The sequence below is a fragment of the Bos grunniens genome, chromosome 4 (assembly GCF_055505025.1).
Source record: "Bos grunniens cultivar Pamir isolate PY7600 chromosome 4, Bosgru_T2T1.0, whole genome shotgun sequence".
NCBI lineage: Eukaryota > Metazoa > Chordata > Mammalia > Artiodactyla > Bovidae > Bos > Bos grunniens.
Window position 1 is genome coordinate 101126568 of NC_141168.1, and position 17492 is coordinate 101144059.

General features: G+C 34.0%; 1 protein-coding gene across 16 annotated transcripts in view; it reads right to left on the reverse strand.

Moving 5' to 3' along the window:
- PHF14 (PHD finger protein 14) overlaps window positions 1-17492 on the reverse strand; it is a 188536-nt gene that overhangs the window by 51550 nt on the left and 119494 nt on the right. For 3 of the 16 annotated variants that reach the window (XR_015162947.1, XR_015162944.1, XR_015162945.1), the window contains one exon: window positions 3522-4673. The exons of the other annotated variants lie outside the window; for them this stretch is intronic. The gene's annotated coding sequence lies outside the window, so the exon portion shown is untranslated. The remainder of the gene's footprint in view (window positions 1-3521; window positions 4674-17492) is intronic. 16 annotated transcript variants of the gene reach the window in all.

Sequence of the window (17492 nt, forward strand, 5' to 3'; positions counted from 1 at the left end):
TCCCTTTCAAGTCTATATGGAGTAAAACAAAACTGACTCTGAAAATGTACACTATTACATTGGTTCACTTAAAAAAAGGAACACACACAATTAAGTATCAAGAGAACTGTGGGTTGGATTTTCTTCCTTTTTCATCACTTCTATGTAAAAATTCTATATAAGAATGATCAAAAGAATTGTATTTGAATATAAGATTACTTACATAAAATCTTACTAGCAGTTAGAACACCTACACAAAGATATTAACCAGTAGTGATAGACTCTTTTATTGAACGGTGGCCAATTATTTCTTTTATTCATTTTAACAGATGGAGAAAATGCAGGTTTGTGTCCCATGAGTTAAATCACCTCTAAAATAATACAAGCTTGCACAAAATGATGCATTCTACCAATATTAGAATAACACTTAATATCAATAAAGGCAAAGGCAAACTTTATTCCTTTTTACAACCCTTTTAGTGCAAATAACCTATATGAGCATTTTCTAAATAATTAGAAAATGCCTATTATAACATATTACACATATAATGACTAATATGGAGTTCTTGAACATATTTTTATTAATGCTACTATAGATTTCCATCACATGCAATAATGAATGAATGAGTGGTAGGAAACACAAAAATATCCTTTACACATTAAGTATATTAATTGGAAAAAACATTTGGATAATTATTGAAATCCAAATTCATTTTTAATTTCTCTTAAATAATGGAGTTAATTCAGCTTGCTACATCTGCAGCAGCCAAGTTATAAGATTAAAAGTGAAAGGAAAAAAATAAAACATGAAACAAAAGAATTCACATGAAAATGCACAATAAGGTCAAGTTCCTCTTCACAGCACAAGAGAACGATGAGACATTTTCATACCTGAAACACGTCTGCTTCGTTCTTTAATAAACTGATCTCCATCTGCTCATGCCCTTGGAAATCTTTCAGCAGTACAACCTGCTATGCTCAAGTCCCATATAACTTTGTATTTCTCTGCTCATAATTAACTAATTATTCTCTAATCAATAGTGTAGATCTTGATTTTACAACATAAATTAGGTAAATGACATAATGGCTGGGGGTCAATCTCATTTTATTTACAAAGCCCAGCATGAGCATCCAACTTCATTGTATCTTATGTACCTGAACAGCAATGAATCTTACTAGCAGACCTACAGAAAGTCTTAAGACTGAGTACTGGGAGAAAGATGCCTACATGTTTATTAAATTAAAAAAAAAAAAAAAGTAGTATTTGCAAAGCATGTCCAGATCAGAAATATTTTAAATCACAATCCTTAGTGTTATGTAAACTGACAAAGTGCTGACTCAGACAAGTAGGAAAAAATTTCTGCCTTCATATATCATGCAACTCTAAAGCTGAGTCTCTTAAACAAGTTTTAATTGTTGAAATGATTTCAGAAAACTTAAAGAAAAATTAATGACGTCAATATATCATTCTGCTGCAGAGTCCTTCTGAATTTCTTGAAAAGATTTTGGTGAAATATTAATAAAAATATTCCCATACTGAGAAACAAGTGAAACAGTGGTAAGTTTTGTCAAATAAAGAATATTAAGTATTTAAAAATAATGATCTCTTTAAGTGTATGGGAGAAGGCGATGGCACCCCACTCCAGTACTCTTGCCTGGAAAATCCCATGGACGGAGGAGCCTGGTGGGCTGCAGTCCATGGGGTCGCTAAGAGTCGGACACGATTGAGCGACTTCACTTTCACTTTTCACTTTCATGCACTGGAGAAGGAAATGGCAACCCACTCCAGTGTTCTTCCTGGAGAATCCCAGGGATGGGGGAGCCTGGTGGGCTGCAGTCCATGGGGTCGCTAAGAGTCGGACACAACTGAGTGACTTCACTTTCACTTTTAAGTGTATGATGTAAAAACAGGGAAATAGGATAGTGAGTGTGAATATTCTTATTATTTATCATCAATATATTTTTACTATTAAAAACGCAAAATCAGATAAACAAACACATGAATAACGATATATAAATGATAAAAAAATTTCATTTACAAACTTAAAATGGATTAAGGTTAAGGCTAATCTCTGCTTTCATGTTAAACATAATCCTAATTTCAAATTTTAACAAAGTTACTATGGACAAAGGCTATGCGCCTTGATTCATTTCTGTGCCTAAAATACGGCTATCTCTGTAACAGGTATAAAATAAACACCTATTTAATTGAACTTACGTATAATAAAGAAGTTATACTGCATGTGTTGTAAATAGAATTACCACAATCCCTTTTACCTAGAAATAAATATTTTTGCAAATTTAAGGGCCTTTTAATGAGATTAAAGCCACATTCAATCAATCGATGTCAAGCACAACACCATGATTCTTTTAAAAAATATTATATACAAATGGTTGTCAAAGGATGTCCCTGGCCAGCAGCAGCAGCATCACTTGGGAACTTGTTAGAAAAGCAAAATTTCTGGCCTCATCCCAGAGCCACTTATTCAGGAACTGCAGGGAGGAGGAGGAGGGAGTAAAATGTAGAGGACTAAAAGAAGACTGGTGGTATGTGAGCAGTCTGCTTTTAAACAAATTCTTCCTGTGATTCTGATACACTACAAAGTTTCAGAACCACTGCTATATACTGTCATGTTATTCTTCTTGTATCTCCGAGTTATTTATTTTACCCCTTGATATTTCAGTGTTTTCTTTCCTTTCCCTATTATGTGACAATGAACCATCATTCACTTGTTTGGCTGTTTTCTCTTATATATGTCTGTAAAATATGAACAGTTTAGTGTATATCCCCTTAAGTATACACTAATATCTCCTTTGAATAACAACTGGACCAATTTCAGAAAAGGGTTAATTCTGTTCCCTGGAAATATAAGAGTGTCTAGGAGATTATTAGGAAAAAGTGTTTTATTTGTGATCTATGACCAAGATTCTTAGGGCTAGCACCAAATATGGAACAGGATATCTACCACAGAAGTATTAAAGTAAGACAGAGAATGAAGACAGTATGTTATTACAAACAGAAAAAGGTGGAAAGGATTTTGATTGACAGTGACATCAAAAGCATAAGACTTAATTATTTTTTCAAAATGAAAAGTCTAAAATAAAATGACCACTGGTAATTTCTCATCATGTATCAAAGGAGGATCAGGTCCCAATGAATTAGCCATTTCTTTTTTAAGGAAATGGAAATCTGCCATTTTTCTTAAATTCAGCAACAGTAATCATTACCAACTTTTTCTTAAGATTATACAGCAATAAACAGTGAGTCCTTCTCCTAAGGAAAAAAAAAGCCTACTGGTTTTGCTACAGGTTATTAATATTTTTCCTCCAATGTTACAAGGTCTTTCAATAAGTTGATGATCTCAGTTTATACATATTTTATATACATTCTACTTTTACTACAGATCCAATAAATTATGGTTCCTTAGTATAACTATAGATTACTAGCATATAGCAACTTTATATTGACACTTGCTTTTGATTATCTGTAACATTTCCTACTCTATTTCTAATGTTTAAACTATTTTCAATTGCCACTATACCTGAAAAGATGTCCCAAACCACATCTATAAATCAGGTAATTCCATGAGACGTGTTGACAATTTACATGTAAATATGCATTTCAATTTCAGCAAAGAGTCTCTTCTAAATCAGTTCAAGATGAAGTGATGAAATATTCAACATATTTCTGTCGTTGACTTAAAACAGGATCATTAAAGCTTGAAGATCAAATTTTAATTCTGCAAACCTTTGGAAAGATACAGATGTTGATGAAGATCTTTCATTTGGCAGGTTGTATAGTCAATAAGCTTTGTATCTCTCTCCTTATTTTGTAACCTCATATTTATGGTTGAGAAAAGTAAAATTAAACCAAACAGAGAAAGTTTGTATTAAGTCAATGAAGACTCGGTAAGTTTGGTTACTAAAAATATCTAGAGATCAACACAGATATATCTTATTTATTTAAAATCTGAAGTTGTAAAAACTGCATGCTAATAATACTAGTGCTTTCACACTAGAACTAATGAGTCAAAACTAGAATGGCATATTCTTTCACAAGTTTTCATTTTTGCTGAATTATTATAAGTAAAAGTAACATTTAATATAGTCTACAGTTGTTTCCCAATGTAGCGTTTCATATATGAATATGTGTATTAGCTGGATGAAACAGAACAGCAGACTAGTGGAATGCATTGTCTTTCTTATTTGTTACTTGATTTGTTCAACAACAATGAGTAGCACATTGCATGTAAGTCCGGCTTCCACAACTCTTTAGTAAGTCCAAACACTATATCATTTGCCAAAGAAGCAAGAGGGGAAGACATTACTTAATGGACAATTCTGACAAGACATTATCTAGTATTTTTCAACAATGTACATATCAAATGTTTCTGATTAAAAAAAAAGTTAAAGAAGGGAAAAAAAAAAGAGAAAAAAAAAAATCCATAGAGGCAAATTAACTGCCTTGTCAGTCCAAGTAACAAACCAATCAATTACATTCTATTCAAACCTGACAAGCAAAGGCAACTTTTTGCAGTGATAAGCTTATGGGAAGGACAAGAGAGCTGTTCTCCTTTACTTTATGTACTCTATTGAGAGGGTTATCCACATTTAAAAAATCACACTTATAAAAGAGGTTTCCAGGATTGCCTCCGAGGATGAGCTGTGGCAGAGTTGGGTCTCATGAAGGGTATCTACACAGTAAAGTGATAAGAAAAGAACATTAACATTTAAAGATCACAGCAGATCTGCACTATGTCTTATGAAACACACTAAAAATAACCATGGTAGATTCAAATAACATATGATCTGGTTCAAACAGACAGATGCCCTGAATCTAAATGCCATGATCTTGCAAAGGTTTTTACTAGTTAAACTGGAACTATTCTATCATTAGAAACACTGAGTAGCCTCTTGTATTACTCTTATTGCTTTTAGTTGTCAAAATAAACCTTACTAAACAAAAAGAGAAAGCATAAAAATGATGAGGGGCTTGCATTTATACAAGCAAATATGTAGTTCAATCAACAAATGTTTTAAAAATAGCAGTTTGCTATCTTCTCATCAAATATAGCAATTTAATAATGTTTGAGAAAGCATGCAACTATGCTAAAACCAAGTACACGTAATCAGTACAGTACAGGACTGGTTCTACTCAAGTAGAGAGTCTCAGGGAGGAAATTTTCAGATTCTTACTCCCTGGGCCTCCACTGCCTTCTTTTATTAAAGACTATATTGGAAATGCTTTGTTACAATTATGAAAAGTATATCCCTAACTAGCTATTTGAGTAGATCTGTGCAACAAGTGACACAATACATGTCATTGTAAAGACCTGGTCATTGATTATAAATACACTAATTTTGACCAAATTTTCAAAAGTCATTCATTTGTATTTATTTTCAAAACTTTCATCAATGTTTCTTGTATTTATTTCCCTATCAATAAACTTTCTGAGTGATTTTAGATGCCTAGCAATTTGAGGTAACTTTTTTGATTGTGGTAAACAAAATTTTATCATTCTCTTCAGATATTTACATCTGTGTATATGAGGTGAAATTGCCAACTAGTCACAAATCACAGAAAAAGTTCATTTCAATATTTATTAGAGAGATGTGTTTAATGCTTCTAAGTTCTACTGAGAAAAAGAAAGTGAAAAGTGGCACAATCACAGACAAAGTGCTACTGAAGAACTCCCATGCCAAACTGAATACTTCCAAAGCAAGGAAAAACAAAATTGTACAAGAAAAAAAGAATATAACATGAAACATAGTTTTCAGAGAAATATACTTATCAACATATGAGAAGTAAACAGAATGAACAGAAGTCCCTCACTGAATAACAAGGAAACAGACAGGAAGAGCTGAATTCCCTTGTTGAATAGTCACATGTGCTAACTTTTCTCAGCATTTCAGTCTGCAAGTGATGAGCTTTAAGCACATTCTAAACCTGTTATTCTGAGAAACGCTTTGTCAGCAGGTTAAGCACTACTAGATAAGCATAATGCAAGAGGAAGCAACCACATCATTTATCACAGAAGCACATTTAACTTGAACCTACATGTAAATACAATGGAGACTAGCAGACAACCCAAAGATGTATTTGTATTCGACACTGATAGGAATTTGAGTATAGAAACACTAGATACCATAAACATCTGCTTTAAATTCTAATTAAACTAGATTTAACTTTGAAAACACTAAAAAGCTATCACTAATATTCTTCCATTCTAAGACTTCACTTAATTTCCAGAATAAGTAATATGACTTATCCTGTGTGCTACCTTCCTAGGACAGAAGACTACTATATGGTCTTTTATATCAGAGGTTAAGCCTTGACTTTGTATTTATTCCATGTGCTTCTAATAAGCTTACTTACAAATTAATGTAGGAAAAAAGGGAATTAAATATTTTCAAAGGGCTTCCCTGAAGCAAGCTTCTTGTATAGTTGGAATTGCTGACCAAGAAGAAACATCTACTTTTGCCCCAATGAAGGCAAATACGCTAAAGAAGCATTTGTCTGGTCTGCAGGATGCCTAACGATTAGAGCATTCACAACACATTCAAGACTGCCTAAACTCCAAACTGAATTCTACTACTTCCTGTTCTACCTATTTTGTGGTCTTGAACAAGTTAAAACTTCTCAGTTTCCTCAGTCATAAACTAGGGGGTAAAATGAATATCTGTCTAATTTGGAGTTGCCTTGAGGATTACATGAGATCAACTATGGAAAACACTAGCACATTGGCCCTTAATAAATACTCTATAAACTAATATAAAACTAAACACTCAGCAATTAACATGAACAATATTAGATTTATCAAACACTACAGTAGTATGTGTATTGGAAAGGAAGAAACTATATTCTAATAACAATTTATATAACACAGTTTCAATATATCTTTGGAATAGTTATCTAATCTCCAAAATGGAGATGTCCACACCTCATACGACTGCTGTTAAAAACTGAATGAGATAATACATTCAGAGAGCAGAGAAGAGGATCTGGGATATAGGAAGCATTATTTTAACACTAGCATTATTTTGATCTCTAGTTCATAAAGACTTTAAGGGTTCAATTATTAATAAAATGTTAAAATATGATTTTCTTATATTTTATTATCTAGACTTCAAAATCCATCAACTCCAACATTCATATCCTATCTACAAATTCTAATTCCAATTACTATGTCTATTCCATATGTCCAAAACTATACAAATCTATACAAACACCACAAATCAAAACCTTGTTACAGGAGAACAGATAAAACGGGATGTTTGATTTAAAAAAAGAAAAAGAAAAATCAGAAAACAATATTGTTGGTTTCTAACACTAGAAGTTAGATAATGTTTGTTTTATATGATTCTAATGATTGAAACTGTCTAGAAGAGATACCTTAGCTGACTTGGAGAAGGAAACTGCCAGTGATCAGAGCAGCCTCTAGAGGGAATGGGTGACTCACACACTTCTTTCCTGGCAGGGGCTCTTTGCCTGTTACTTAAGTAGTGATACTGAGCAGATGACTCAAGTGCCAAATTGACAGTGAGATCCTTTTCAGAACTGTATAGGATTTGTTTTGAAATTACTATGAGTTACAAAATCTGAGAAAACATGAGGCTGAGACCTTCATTTTATAGATGAGAAAATGACTATAATGGTAACGTAATTCAAGGTCATTCATCTAACCAGTAGCAGAGCTGTGGGTGTAATACCAGTCTTTCTAAATAACTGAGTAACCCCTTTGATGTATAAGTTAACAATATTAACACATTGCAATAAATAATGAGTATAAAATTACAAAAAATAAATTTTACTGAAAAATAAATGTGTGAAGTGAGAAATATTTCACTGCTATATATGATAAAAATTATAACATTTACTACTCTAAAATTGCATACTCCAGAAATACCACACTTCACTATGTAATTAATGGTTACCATGTTCAGGCTTCTGTTTTTTTTACAATTTACTAGTCTATAATGCATTTATTTTAGAAAGAAAATTTAAAAATTCAAACACAGATAACAAAAATATTTATAAATCATACTAAGTTATTTGAAGGTTTAATATAGATTTGAAAAATCAATAAATGTCATCATTGAATACTAAATGTGTGAGGCAAGTTAGCCACTCCACATGTCTAATCAAATCATCACATCAGCTTAGTTATAAAGGAAAAAATATATACTGAATAAACATTTTCTTTTCAACCCAAATTTTATCAGAATACTATTCTAATAAGAAAGATTCAGTGGCAGCTGGTCTACCTGCATTATCCAATTACATATATTTTGAACATTAAACATCCCTTTCCCAATTTTTACTAACAGAAGACCATTCTTAAAAAAAAAATTTCAAGTATAGCTTCCTTCACAAGACTCAGTTTATTTTTGAATTTCCTCCTTAAAATCCAATCTCTTCGTGATGTATTATACAGCATCAGTTTGGTTCTAAAGACATTAACTTAAACCACTGACATTAACTTAAACCACTGTTTTTTATAAAGCTAGGTCTAAGGCACAAAGGCAATATCCTTAGTGTTAGGGATGACTAAGTAACTCCCAAGAACAGTAGTATAAAGCATTCAATTTTAAATTTTAGACCCTTTTACCCTAAATGATTCAGCAAATATTCAAGACAACCTTGGAGTGGTGCTATTCGGAAAACAAAGAACAGCTGGGTTCAGGAGAAAATGAAGAAGCAGGAGAACATGTGGCCTGCTCAGACAGGGAGGATTCTGGTGGACTTCCTTTAGTGACTGGAGTTCAGGTTTAGGTCATTTAATCAGGCAAGGAATAAACCAGAAAGTTGGAGGAATCAACATATATTAGAGCTAAAGAATGCAGTTATACCAGTTTTACTAGCAATAAAAAAAAGTGGACAGCCAAGGCAAACAGATTGGAATCCAAGGAGGCCTCATTGGAACTGAGAAACACGGCCAGGGAAAAAGAGGAAACAATGAAGAAGCTCAAGTGTACAGAATAACATAGTAGAGAACAGTGTAGACATCGTAAGTCAGCCAAAAAAATGGGAAAGGAAAGAAAAGGAGAGTTTGGTTTAATACACCCCTTTCTTCCTTGCCTCCTCATTTTTGGCTAATTATCTGCTGTAAACACTGGTGTGGAGTTACGTCCCCTGCATGTACTGAATCCTTTCCATTTATTTGTCCATCAGTCTAAGTTCGAGGCCCCCAAACTGGTCATTCATCACACAGGTCACCACAATATCAACCTCATAAAAGTACTATTCTCCCTGTTATCTCTGACCTTCAGTGAATCCCCACTGTGTGTACTTAAGTGCTTAGTCGCCTCAGTAGTGTCTGACTCTTTTGGACCCCATGGGGTGCTCCCCACCAGGCTCCTCTGTCCATGGGATTCTCCAGCAAGAATACTGGAGTGAGTTGCCATGCCCTCCTCCAGGGGATCTTCCCAACCCAGGGATCAAACCCACATCTCTTACGTCTCTTGCATGGGCAGGCAGCTTCTTTACCCTACTCTCCAAGTCTTTAGCATGAATCCAGGCCCCAATCTACCTTCAATCTACATCACAAATGACTCACAGGATCCCACTCTATGTCTTTCAGTTCAGTTCAGTTGCATCTGACTCTTTGCGACCCATGGACTGTGGCATGCCAGGCCTCGCTGTCCATCACCAACTCCCTGAGTTTACTCAAACTCATGTCCATCGAGTAGGTGATGCCATCCAACCATCTCATCCTCTGTCATCCCCTTCTCCTCCCACTTCCAATCTTTACCAGCATCACAGTCTTTTCAAATGAGTCTGTTCTTCATATCAGGTGGCCAAAGTATTGGAGTTTCAGCTTCAACATGAGTCCTTCCAATGAACACTCAGGACTGATTTCCTTTAGGATGGACTAGTTGGATCTCTTTGGACTCTCAAGAGTCTTCTCCAACACCACAGTTCAAAATCATCAATCCTTCGGTGCTCAGCTTTCATGCATTAGAGAAGGAAATGGCAACCCACTCCAGTGTTCTTGCCTGGAGAATCCCAGGGATGAGGGAGTCTGGTGGGCTGCCATCTATGGGGTCACACAGCGTCTGACATGACTGCAGCGACTTAGCAGCAGCTTTCTTTAGAGTCCAACTCTCACATCCATACATGACTACTGGAAAAAACCACAGCTTTGACTAGATGGACCTTTGTTGGCAAAGTAATCTCTCTGCTTTTTAATATGCCGTCTAGGTTGGTCATGGCAACCCACTCCAGTACTCATGCCTGGAAAATTCCATGGATGGAGAAGCCTGGTGGGCTACAGTCCATGGGGTCGCAAAGAGTCAGACATGACTGAGTGACTTCACTTTCACTAGGTTGGTCATAACTTTCTTCCAAGGAGTAAGAGTCTTTTAATTTCATGGCTGCAATCACCATCTGCAGTGATTTTGGAGCCCCTCAAAATAAAGTCTGCCACTGTTTCTACTGTTTCCCCATCTATTTGCCATGAAGTGCTAGGACCAGATGCCATGATCTTAGTTTTCTGAACGTTGAGTTTTATGCCAACTTTTTCACTCTCCTCTTTCACTTTCATCAAGAGGCTCTTTGGTTCTTCTTTGCTTTCTGCCATAAGTGTGGTGTCATCTGTATATCTGCAGTTATTGATATTTCTCCTGCCAATCTTGATTCCAACTTGTGCTTCATCCAGTCCAGCATTTCTCATGATGTGCTCTATGTCTTTAATCATATTCATTCTCTTCAAGGATCTGGTACCTCTTATCACAATCTTCTGAAACCTACTCATACTTCAAGATCCAAGTCAAATGTCACCTTCGTTTATATGGAAATTTCTCCCTCATCCTTTTACAAACATCCCCATTCCCATATAAAGTCTTATGCCTTTATATATCTTCCAAATGACAATTTGATGAATAAATAAATGGATTTTAATTTCCTTAATATTAAATAGTTTAGAAAATGAATTTGATGAGACTAAACATAAGAATCTTATTATTAAAAGAACTGGAGGGAAATAGATCCCATAATTTCTTTACAAATGAAAGCTTCAAAAGCACAATCAAAAAATTTTTTTGGTCAGAGTGCTTAATATACTCACTATAAGAAACTCAACTTTCCTTTTTAAATGATCTACATTTAAAGGCCACGTCACAACAAGGCAATTTTTAAAATTCTTTAATTATTGACTCAAATGAGTAACTGACAAACGAAATGGGTCTGGAAGATTTCAGTCACTTAAAAAGCAAGTTACTGACATGTAATTTCTCTTGGATGTGACTGAATCCCATTGATTTAGTCTTTCCTAGGCCTATTTTCCTTGTGTAGCAGGGCCTGTGTCCATCTGATTTACTAAGCATCTACAGAGACGACCTAACAAGTTTTATTCAAGCAGAATTCTTCCTCCACTTGCTATTATCTGGAGAGAATACACTTAAAAAGTTACTTTCATGTAGTTCAGTCTATCAATTCTCACAGTATTCAACTGGCTAGATCACACTTAGGACACTTAAGATCATGGGCTTCATTTATTATCTATGTACTGAAAAATGACACACACACACACACATACACACACAGAATGCATGAACAATTTTATACTAAAGTTAAGTCATAATCACTTTTTTAATAGTATAGTTAGAAGGTAATAATTACCTTCACTTTTCTCAAACTTGCCAAAGTATTTTAGGAAAACAGACAAACATTAAGTACCTCATTAAAAATTGTTTGTGGAGTTCTTATATTCAACTTTTAAAGAAACCATGGAATATTCAGATAAGGGTCAAAGGAAAGTCATAAGGAATTATATAACTGATACAGTATATCTGAGAGAAAGGCTGAGGAAACGAGTTATTCACTTCTTTTTTTTCCTAAAATTTTCACTTTAATTCACCAAAGAATTAAAATAACAGTATAATAAAACAAACTTTGATTAAATAACAACATGCCCTTGCCTAACATAAATTAAATATCAAAACAAGCAATTTGGGCAAATGCAAGTAGGTACTGAACCCAGTGGTTCAATCTTAGGTAAAGAATTCCCCTGACAAGCAGGAGATGCAGGTTTGATTCCTGAGTTGGGAAGAGACCCTGGAGAAGGAAATGGCAACCCACTCCAATATTCTTGCTAAGAAATCCCACTGTTTTAGAAACAGGTAATAAACTCTGGAATTGACAGTTTAATTTTCAGATAATTATAATACATGTAAGGGAACAAAGAGCACAAGAAATTTTTCTCTGTCTCTTTAATATGCAGGGCTTTAAAGGAAAAAAATCCAATTTAACAGTAAACGAATCTTTTGAACACTTATTGTGTTCTAGTTTCTAACTCTGCTGCTGCTGCTGCTAAGTCACTTCAGTCGTGTCAGACTCTGTGCAACCCCATAGACAGCAGCCTACCAGGCTTCCCCGTCCCTGGGATTCTCCAGGCAAGAACACTGGAGTGGGTTGCCATTTCCTTCTCCAATGCATGAAAGTGAAAAGTGAAAGTGAAGTCGCTCAGTCGTGTCCGACTGTAGAGACCCCATGGACTGCAGCCCACTAGGCTCCTCCGCCCATGGGGTTTTCCAGGCAAGAGTACTGGAGTGGGGTCCCACTGCCTTCTCCGTTCTAACTCTAGATCTACTAACTAATAAAGTTAATGTATACCGAAATTGTAATTGATAAAAATAAAAACTCAAGAAGAAAACAATCTAATTGCAAATCAAACTCTCTGGTTTTTTGTTTGTTTTTTTTTTGGCCAAGCTGCATGGCTTGCAGGATTTTAGTTTCCTGGCCAAGGATTAAACCTGGGCCAAAGCCAGGAAAGCACCAAGTGCTAATCACTGGACTGCCAGGGAATTTCCCAAACTTTAATTCTAAGAGTACTACAGGGTAAGCAATGAGGTGTAAAGGAAGCAATGTTATGCATATTTCATGCACATATGTGCTTATATTTATTTATATAGAAAGTTATTACTTACCAGTTAAAAAAAAAAAAAGAGGTTTAATTAGACTTAAAAGTTTGCCCACTGATAACATGTCTATCTGATATTAATAAATCACACATAGTTACCAAAAATTGTTTTCAGGGATTTCTACGATGGCTAAACAAACATCAGAACAAGAAGATCTAAGAAGTTTTCAAAGTGAGCAATTTTATATATGGGACATAACACTTCTTTTATAATGGGTGCCGAATTTAAAAAGATGTGACTGCGAAGATTAAAGCTCAAGAAATGTATGAAGAATTAAACTTTTTGTACCATTTACATTCAAGTGACCAGACTAAATCAATAAAATGTCATAAAATAAAGTAGCTATTGTCACAAAAGGGAAATATGGAAACTCAACGATGTACAGTGACACAACACTGCAAAAGATTTATTTCCAGTAAGTACTTAAACAATGAAAAGATTTGTGCAGTTAATCCAGATGGAGTTATATTCTCCAAAATTAAAATGAACCTAAAATGATCAACAGTCCAGATACTAGAATAAAAGTGTTAAAAAGTATAAACATTTTATTAAAACTAATAATATTGTTTGTAGGGCATGTAAAAACACAACTGTGCACTATCATAGTGTCTTTATAAAGAGTAGGATTATTATAAGAAGTTAATAATAGAACCTGTAGAAACAGTGTGATAATGAACACTGAAGTCAAGAAGTCTGGGTCCTAAGCCTAACTCACACTAACCAAATGATCTTTTAAAAGCTGTCTGTCCAAATAATCACAAAAAGATTACAGCATGCCAAGTTTTATTCTGGCACTTGAGATAAAAGTATAACTCTTTCATTAAATTCACAGTCTGATGGAGGGTCAAGACTCTATACAGGAGAGATTTAATACAAAGTAACAAGCATTATTAGCATGTAGGCCTGCAATAAACGGTCAATAAAACATATAGGCAGACAGACTATCTTTGCTTGATTAGTAGGAGAGAGCAGGCTAAGGAAAGGATTAACAAGAGTAAACACTAACAAGATTAAAGCAAGTGTTACAAGGTAGTAGGAATTTATCAGGGAGAGAATACGTGGAATAAAATTTGAAGAAGTACAGAGGAGATTTTTAAAAGAGTATATCAGAAAAATGTTTTGCTGGCATTTGGCTATACCAATCAGAAATTAAGTGGAGAGTCTGGCTAGAATTAAAAATTTGGGAGTATTCTGAATTAAAAGAAAGAAGACATCAAAGATGAGATCACCAAGGACTGTGTAGAATGGAAAAAAAAAAAAAAAAGAAACTTGGACAGAGGTTTAGGAAGAGCAACAAGTGCAAAGGTAGAGATGTCCACAAAAGGACTCTCTAGAGAGATGGACATGAACTTGGGCAAACTGCAGAAGATGGTGAGTGACAGGGAGGCCTGGCGTGCTGCTGTCCATGGGGCTGCAAAGAGTCAGACATAACTCAGCGACTGAACAACAGCAACAATCCAGAGAGATAGAATATCTAAGAGAATGCCATGAATTGAAAGCTAAAGGAAAGGAATCAACTGAGAAATTGAAGATAATTACAGAAGAGTAGGAAATAATCAGAGTCATGATGATTGGGATCCAGGGGGCACTGATGGTAGTCATGATAGTTTCAGAAGGAAAAGGGAACACCTCTTCTACTAAACTGTTATGAAAAGAGAGCAAAGGGTGGTGGAAGACAGAAGCCTACGGATGTAAGTAAGTTATAGCTTCCGTGTCAGAAAGTTTAGGGATTTCTGTCTGATGGTTTCTGTTTTGTATGTGAAGCAGGAGACAAGGTCATTTGATAAATATGAAGGAAGAGAAAAGATGATGAGATAAGGAGCATGAGAAGAATGGACACAGGCACTCTCAGAAATGAAAGTTCAAGCTGACTAGGAAAATATGGAAGGACTGCCAGATAACACTGAGGACCTGATTTATAATAATCAGGTACGTTAAAAAAAATATACATATGAACCAATTAGTGAATTATTTATATCCTAGTAGACATATACTTTCACTCTGTTTATAATTTTGTTTCTTAACTAACTAAAGTTAAAATGTGCACAAAAAACTTACTTGAGCCACTTTTAGTATCTTCTTTGAGGAAGAATTATTATATTTATTATATTTCACTTAAATATGTTTTCCCTAGAATTAGCAGTTTCTCAGTAAAAGTTTGCACAAGATTTTTATTGGCTTAGGCCAACTAATCATAGTCATGTTTTTTTTTAATATTTAATTAGCCTTTTTGTGTGTGTAGTCAATTAGGACTGTATTTTAAAGTGTAAGTAACTTAAAACTTTGTAAAAATTTTTTAATGTTTTACTCACAATCCTACCATACTAAAAAAAAATAGCATGCTTATTTCTTGCTCCCTTCCAATCTCTAGGTATCTGTTATGTAACAACTGAGGAGCATACACTTATATTCTAAAATACTTTTCTTCATTCCCATGTAATTATCTTGTAATCTACAAAAGATACATATTTTTTGTTCTACTAATTTGCTATACTTATCATTCCCCTCCCATACCATGTTTAAGCTGCTTTTATTCTGGGATTTGTGTATTTTGAGTATGGATAATTTTACTACTATTAATATGGCTATAAATATTCTTTAAATACTTTTCTTTGAATATTTCCTTGTGATAAAATCCAAAGAGGAAGGTTATCATAAAAATAAGAGCACATGTAAAGCCAGCACAACTGAAATAGGACAAAATTAAATTTTTCCTCACCTCAAAACAAAAAACGTAGAATTACATATAAAATATACAATATTTACAAATCAGACACTTTCAAATGTCTGAAAATAACAAATATTGTTATTCTTATTAATTGTCAGTGTTTGAATCACTTGACAATTTGTAAAACAGTCAAGTTAGAAAATAGACTATTGTGTGTATTCATCTGTGTGTTTGTGTAACCAATACAAATTTCTTTCTCAAGTTAATAACAATGATAATTTTACAAAGTTAAGTGTTATACTGAAGGAAACAAGCAGTATTCTACCAGAAGTTAAAACTTAAAGAATTATGTTCTACAAACAGTAATTACCCTGAATGACTTTAAAGATGTATATTTTATTTTTTTACTTTTGCTTTTGTTTCCATTCAACTTTCAGAAATCATAATTTTCCTAAATTATTCATAGTTGCTTTTTAAATTACATATTTAAAATTCTTACCCAACACAGAAAAGAGTGCTAGAGCTAGTCTTATAAACGTAACTATGCACATCACACAGGCACACACAGACAAATGAAGATATTAACAGGAATGAAATAATCTAGAGATTAATTACCAAGTGAGGAGAGTAAAAAGGGCCAGAGAGGTAGCTCATAGGCATAATCCAAGTCAGCAAGAGCCACTGAAAGGATTAACTGCACGGGGAAAGACGCCTGGGACGCCAGTCACTGGCGCAAAACAAAGAACTATGTACTATACCCAAGTACCGATACAGAAACAGCAAACAAAACCAAAAAAAAATAAAAAGGAAAGAAAGAACCAGTGTCTTTTATTGCCATGGAATTACCCCAGGAAGCCAAATTAGAAATTCTCAAACTGTTACTAATTTTCTTCCAGATTAAAATGGAAAGAAAATCCAGACTGTTACAAATTACAAAATAAAGTACAGTTTTATTTCCTCTACTCTGACTAAAATTGTATTATGACCTAATCTGATTTAACTTAACTGACTCTGTATTGCCCAAGCAGTTAAAATTAGCAAAAATTAACAATACACATATTTTCAGATTAAAGAAAATTCAGATGTCAATGAAGTAGGAACTATCCTTAGAAACACCAGAGGAATGTGAGGGTAATAAAACTCATTTAAGAATTTAAAAGTATCTTAACTCATAGAACAATACAGCCATGAAGGAAAAAATGAATGGAATTACTATAAGTTACATTAAAGTATGATGAAAACTACCATCCCAATCTAAATAAGGTTTGAACATTTTGTATATAAAAATGACATTAACTAAGCCAAGTTCCCAGTAATATATGATGAATATTACTCTTAAAATATTAAATATGAATGACTTTAATTAAAATCTATAGATTCTCTATTCTCTTCATCTATGTAAAGGGCATACTATGTGATAAGCATGGAGAGAGCCTGGGACTGGAATAATTAAAATTAACTTAAATATCAATATATGGTACTGGGAGATGGGAGGGAGGTTCAAGAGGGGTGGATATAAGTACACTTACAGCTGATTCATGTTGATGTATAGCAGAAACAAACACAATAATATAAAATAATTATCTTCCAATTAAAATTAAATGAATTTTAAAATGATACAATTATTGAGGTTTTTTAATGTGCATAAGCCTTTTTCTGGAATTTTTATTCCTTTCTGTTGGTTGTTTTGTCTAGCCCTACACTAATAAAATAAAACCAACACAACATTGTAAAGCAATTATCTCCCAATTAAAAATTTAAAAATATTTTTTAAAGATATGGTACTTACACACTAAGAATCATGAATTGACCAAGACATACAGACTAAATATAAATGATTGAGAAGTCCTCATTCCAGAGAAAAACAGGAGATCATTTTAGATAAGAGCAAGTTAAAGTTGGGGCTTCCCTGGTGGCTCAGATG